We start from the raw sequence: 7075 nt of genomic DNA on the forward strand, positions 1-7075 counted from the left end.
GGGCCAACTTTAAGCCCCTAGCCCAACTCGATCTGCGCGGACGCGCACTTGCCGCGTGCGCGCCCATATGCCCAAGGAGGAACAGACACGAGCTCACGCATCGCGCTAGTGCCCCTTATAGCAAATTCCCAACGTACGCGGACGCGCGCTTGCCGCGCGCGCGCCCCTTATATGCTGCCGCCACTCTAGGCCTTTTCCCCGAGAGTTGGGCGTGCGTCAAGCCCACTCTAAGCCTCAGGCCCAACCCCATGTACGCGTGCGCGCACCGTCCGCGCACGCGCCCTTGCATAGTTGCCCATCCACGCTTGAGCGCACTGCACGCTCACGCGTGAATCCCCAGTTTTTATCAATGTACGCGGACGCGCAAGGTGCGCGCTCGCGCCGATTCGAAAAACGGGATAACCCTAACACGCGACGAGCGTTGCGCAGTCGCGCACTCCACCCCTTCTCCCTCACCATTCCATCTTCTTCTTCTCGCCTCAGCCGCCGCTGCAGCAGCGTCGCCACCACCGCGCGGCCGCCGTCCTTCACCATCAACCCCACTCATTCTCTCTCTCTCGTCCATTCACCTCGCCCTCTCTCTCTCCTCCACTCACTCTCTCCTCCTCCTTTCGGTCAAACCCTCAACCACCACCGCCGCCGCCATTTTCACCGCCACCGTCCACGGCGGCGCGAGCTTCTGCCTCTGCATTCACAGTTCTTCCCCCGTCCATTTTCGATCAATCCCAATTCTCCTTTCCATTCACAGTTTTTCCCCTGCTCCCAGGTTCCTGTTCATACTCTGTTTGTTTTTAACTGTTCAATTTTGTCAGCTTTTGTAATTTTCTGTTAGTTAGTTGAATTCAAATGTTGCATGTTAGGATTAGTTAGAAATAATTGCGGTTAGGTAGCTAGGGCTGGATAGAGGATTCTAGGCCTGATAAGTGCTCCGTTTGTGTTTATTTTCTGTTTGTTGATTTGTCTGATACGTACCAATTTTGAGCTGCTCTGTATGCAATCTGTGTTGCCTGGATGCTATCTTATTGCTGCTGTGATTAGTTGATATTGTAATCATGCTAATTTGTGCTATGTTGTCATTCGGGAACGTCCGATTTTAAGCTGGGATGCTGCCCAATTTTCAAGAAAATTCATTTCATTTTGGTCTTTATTATACTTTTGGGCTAATTCTCGTTACTTCTGACTTCCGGGTTTGGCCTTGGACATTGTGCACATGAGCCACGACTCCTATTTTCTTTGAACCTAAATGTCATCATGCCTCTAATCCACATTTAACTTCTACTCCCATTTAACCTTCTTTAACCATTCTTTCAGAGGTACGATGATTTCATTGCTTAATGAATATGAGTTGTTGACTTGAGTGACCATCACATTGTATGCATTTTGTGTATTTTTGTTGACAAGCTTTCTTTCATCATAACACTCACATCTCACTCACTCACTTGTTTAGTTTACTCACTTCATTTCTCCTTACTCAATTCATTAACCATTCCTTTGAATTGTGATGATGAACATGCCTATTCTTTAAAATTGTATACTTTGTGGTTGCGCTGATTTCTTGGTTTATGTTTCCATCTATGCTTATTTGAACACCAAGTTTTCACTACTTCTTCTTACATCTTGAATATGCTTTCCTTGCTTTGTGCTACATGCTTTATTGCTTATATTCTATTATATTTCTTTTTCAGGATGTCGGATAAAGGAAAGGCTATAGCCACCTCTTCCAAGAAAAGAAAACACTCTACACCCTCTATACCCTCCATTTATAAGAATTATGCTAAGAACCCTCTGAATAACGAAGAAAAAGAAAATCAGCTGTTACCTTCTACTGACCCAACCAAGTTCCCCAATCTCTACTGTGAGCTTCGACTTTCCAAGTATCGGACAACGAAACTGAATACCGAGAAGAAACTTGTCCTTCCCAATGATGTGAGGCGGTCCATTACTATCGGATCCTTGAGTTGGGTATGGATTTTGTTGACAGAGATTTGGGGGATATTAACATCTCTTGGGTGAAGGAATTTTATTACAACTTCTTCCGTCCCACTTTGGATTCGGTTCAGTTGAGGGGTAGAGAGATCATGATTATTGAGACTGCCATTGAGGAGGCTTTGCAGTGCCGACATATTCCTGATGGCACTTGCGCCCATCAGCAGGCTGAGTTGGCTATACACAGCATGACTTTTGATTATGAGGTGCTTAGGCGCGTGATTGGCTTACCAGATGCTACATGGGTTATGGATGCGAACAATACCAAGCCTAAGGGGATGCTATTTGCTCAGCTGACCAGAGAGGCCAAGACTTGGCAGATGATCTTTGCCCACTATGTCTTGCCTACCACTCACTTCTCTGAGATCCCTATGGAGATGCTTCTGCTGATTGGGTGTGTTATGGAGGGAAAGGATGTTTATTTTCCTCGACTCATCCGGCAGTGCATGTGGCGGGCGCATATTCGTGGCCTACTTCCATTTCCTACTTTGGTCACGAGTATGGCTGCCCTAGCTGAGGTCCCCTGGTTAGATGACGATGTGATACCACCACCCCCTGATGCAGATGACAGGGAGGTTACTATTCCTTGGGGTGGTTGGGTACACGAGAAGTCGCCAGCTAGACGTCGTTCCAGGGCTAGAGCGGTAGTGGGGACAGCTGGACCGTCAGCCCCTACAGCAGCCCCATCTTCCTCTACAGCAGCAGCTCCCTCTTCATCGACAGTTCCACCTGCAGCACCTGAGCCTACTTATTTACTGGTCCAGTGTCTATTTCGGTTTTTAGAGCGCGAGAGGCTCCATGTCAGACGCCGATTGGATCGGATGGACCAGGCGCTCATTTCTCTGGGTGCTGAGTTACCTCCGCTTCCCGACTCTCCGGCCTCTGATGAGCAGGATCATCAGGAGGAGGATGCGAAGGCACCGACTCAGCAGGATGTCCCTCCAGCTGCCCCAGACACCACAGAGACACCTCAGACCCACGCGGAGCCGGTCCCATAGCCACAGCCAGAGCCAGAGCCTACCATTGTGCCTTCCACTGATCCTCCGGTTTAGCATCGAGGACGCTGCTTGATCTTAAGTGTGGGGAGGTCACCGGTAGCATTACTTGGGGACCGGTGAACATTTTGGACACTTGCCTAGTTATCTTATTTTGCATACCTTTTGTATATATTTGATGCATTTTGAGTTTATTTTGGATACCTTTATTGCTTATTTTGGATTTTAGATATTTTGATGCTTATGGATATCTTTAGATGTTTTAGATGATAGATTGTATACTTTTAGTCGGACTTTTTTTTATACATTTTTGCATATCTTTCTTTTTAGTTTGTGGTTGTGATTAGAAATCATACTTTGAATTGCAAAAACTTAGTCGCCCTTTTTGCATAAGAAATTGGTTTTAAGCGGAAAAGGAAAGGGTAAACTAAGGAAATTTTTTAATATTTCAATCACAACAATGCTTAGTCAAACATTGAGATTTTTTCAAGAAATTTAAATATAGGGCATTAACCCAATTGATTGAAAGAAAATTTTTGGTGAAACTTGCTTGAATTCACACTTTGTGAAGCATGTATTGAACTAAGAACACAAGCTTGTGAGACTTGAGCCTATTGATGTGGTTACATTTTATAACCACTTATTTTCTATTCTTGTGAGAAATTGTTCTCTTTCTATGATTGTGATCCTTGAGTTACTTGATTCTATATGTCCATTTATTTCTTGCATTTATGCATTTGTATGATTGAGGCCATTATTTCATTAGCCTACTTACCCAATTAGCCTACCTTTTACTCTCCATTGTTAGCCAATTTTGAGCCTATGCTTAACCAACTTATTCTCATTTTAGCACATTACAAGCCTAAGGCGGAAAACCAATGAAAAGTCCTTGTTTGGATCTTTGATTAGCCTAGGCTAGTGAGAGTGTTTATTATTCAACGTTGGTAAGGCTTGGGGACATTGGTTGGGATAAAAGGGTGTTTGTGTTTTGTATTTTTATATTGGGGAATTGGTACATACTCATGTATTGATTAAATGTAATGACCTTATGCATTGATGTTCTTGTGTATAGTTTGAAAGAAAAAGAAAAATGAAAAGAAAAAGAAATAAAAGTGAAAATGAGAAAAACAAAAGAATAGAAAAAAAATAATAGAAAAAGGAAGAAAAAGGAAGAAAAATAATAAAAAGGGGACAAAATGCCCCAAAGCGAAGCTCAATAAAATCAATGCATAAGTGTTGTGAAATAAAAAGGGGATACATGAGTATGTGAAAAAGTGAGAAAATTGGGTAGTTAGAATAGTTTGAACTTGTATAGGTCATTATATAGTTAGGTGGGAGAGTCTATGCTAATCAAAGATTCAAATCCTAGTCCACTTAACCATAAATGATCCTACCTTGACCCTAACCCCATTACAACCTAATTGAAAGACCTCATGATGAATGTATGCATGCATTGAATAAGTGTTGATTGTTAGAAGGAAATCAAATTTTGGAAAGTATGATTAGAAGAGAATTGAGTGGATTAACCCTTAAACACTTGAGTAAATAAAGCGGATACACATCCGGTGAGGGTTCAAAAGTTCAATCACATGTGTTCACCCATATTATTTATATTCTTGCAAGTTTGAACTCTTCTTAATAATTCAATACAATTGTGGTTTGAACTTAATTCCTATTGCCTAGCTCTTGTGCTTATACATGCTCTCTTGGGAATTGATTTATTTGAACTAAGCATTTCCATTTACTTTGGATAATTGCAGCTAGACAAGTTCATATAGTTTAGTGCATTCAAATAAATGTCATAACCCTTAGTTCCTTCTTATTTTAGCATGAGGACATGCTAAGGTTTAAGTGTGGGGAGGTTGATAAACCCCAATTTTAGGGTTTATCTTGTATTGAATTTAAAGTATTTTGATAACCTTTTCTCGTATTTAACCTATGAATTGGCATGGTTTTGTAATCTCTCTCGTATTTGTGTTTAAGTGTAAAAACATGCTTTTTAAGCCTTATTTTGATGAATTCTAGTTCCTCTTTGATTCCATAAGATGCCTTGATATATTTGCTAGTAATCTCAGGTTGAAATAGGCTAGTCATGGATCAAAGGAGCAAGGACGAAAGCATGCAAGTGGAGAGAAGCACAAAAGCCAAAGAAATTGATCTCAACCAAGCACGCGCACGCGCACAAGGCGCTTGCGTGCACATTGCGGAATCGGCCAGGGACGCGCACGCGTACCGTGCGCGCACGCGTCGATGACAGCACATGACTTCATTAATGCAACAGGTGCCTGGCGATTTGAGAGGGTTTCTGAACCCATTTTGGCGCCAATTGCTAGGAGAAAGGAATAAAAGGATGAAGGATTAAGGGGAAGGCATCTATCTAAGTCTAGCATATAGTATGATTTAGTTTAGAGTTAGTTTTAGAGAGAGAAGCTCTCACTTCTCTCTAGAATTAGGATTAGGGTTAGATTAATCTCTCTTCTTAGATCTAGGTTTAACTCTTGCCTCAATTTACTTCTCTTTCATCAAGTCTTAATCTTTTTCTCTTCCCCTTTCTAGTTATGCACTTTAACAATTGTAATTCTTTATTTTGTTTTGGATAGATTGTTGTTCATTTGTTTTCTTTCAATAATGCAATTTGAGGTAATTCATGATAATTGTGATTTCCTTGATTTGTTGTTGTTAATTCTTTGCAATAATTGTTGCTAGATTTCATTTTTTTGTTGTTGATTTACTATGCTTTCCTTTTATGCCTTCCAAGTGTTTGATGAAATGCTTGGTTGGATTTTAGTGTAGGTTTTGTTCCTCTTGGCTTAGGTAGAGTAATTAGTGACACTTGAGTTATCTAATTCCTTTGTTGATTGATAATTAGAAGTTGCTAATTAATTTGAATGCCTCTAAAGCTAGTCATTCCTCTAGGAGTTAACTAGGACTAGAGGGATCAAATTGATTCATCCACTTGACTTCCCTTCATGGTTAAAAGGTTAACTAAGTGGGAGCAATGAACAATTCTCGTCACAATTGAGGAGGATAACTAGGATAGGACTTCTAGTTCTCATATCTTACCAAGAGCTTTATTAGTTGTTAGTTTATTTTCATTGTCATTTACTTTCATGCCTCTTATCAAAACCCCAAAATAACTCATAACCAATAACAAGACACTTTATTGCACTTCCTAGGGAGAACGACTCGAGGTTTGAATACTTCGGTTTATAAATTTAGGGGTTTGTTACTTGTGACAAACAATCTTTTATATGAAAGGGTTATTGTTGGTTTAGAAACAATACTTTACAACGAGATTTCATTAGTGGAATTCTAAACCGTCAAAAAGCCAATCATCAGTAGGTGAATAATGTTGTTCATTGTTGATGGTTTGAATTGAATGTAACGTACCAATTCTGAATATGTTTCTATTATTTGATGAATCTGCTTCCTCCCCCCGTTTCAGTGTATTTCAATTATAAATTGGTGTATTTTGGAACTCTTTCTGTGTATTTTGGAAATCTTTCATTATATATAGGTTTAGACTTTCAATTAAACCAGGGTAAATTATATTATTATTTTGAATCAGATCAAGTGGTGAGGTGTGGTTTGAATCTAGTTAATGTAGTTTGTTAGTAGTTTATGATTCTGAAGTTGAATCATTTTGTTTTTATTTGTCAAACTTGTTGTACATGGTTGATGATTTTTATTTGATTGTAACATACCAGTTTTGAATTTGATTCTATTATTTTGATGAATCTGTTTCCTCCTATAACACCCTAACTTTTAGTACCTCATTATCGCACTAAAAGCTCAGGCATTACTTACTTTTAAACCTTTTTATTCAATACTATCTTTATTTAATATTGAGCTTTCACGAATACAAACCGATACTTTAATTAAGAAATCAAACGGAGACTTTATTTTAAATCACTTAACTATAAAAGTATATATTCACATAGTTTTATATACATAGACTTATTTTAAGATTCTCAGAAAGAAATCTCTAAAAAAATAAAAACAATAAATGATGAGGGAAAAATAAATTCTAACAACTCAACTCGTGAATATAATCTTCTATGCTCCTGTAGCTCCGCACTAAACCTTCGCACCTG

The sequence above is a fragment of the Arachis stenosperma genome, chromosome 9, assembly GCF_014773155.1.
Source record: "Arachis stenosperma cultivar V10309 chromosome 9, arast.V10309.gnm1.PFL2, whole genome shotgun sequence".
NCBI classification, from domain to species: domain Eukaryota; kingdom Viridiplantae; phylum Streptophyta; class Magnoliopsida; order Fabales; family Fabaceae; genus Arachis; species Arachis stenosperma.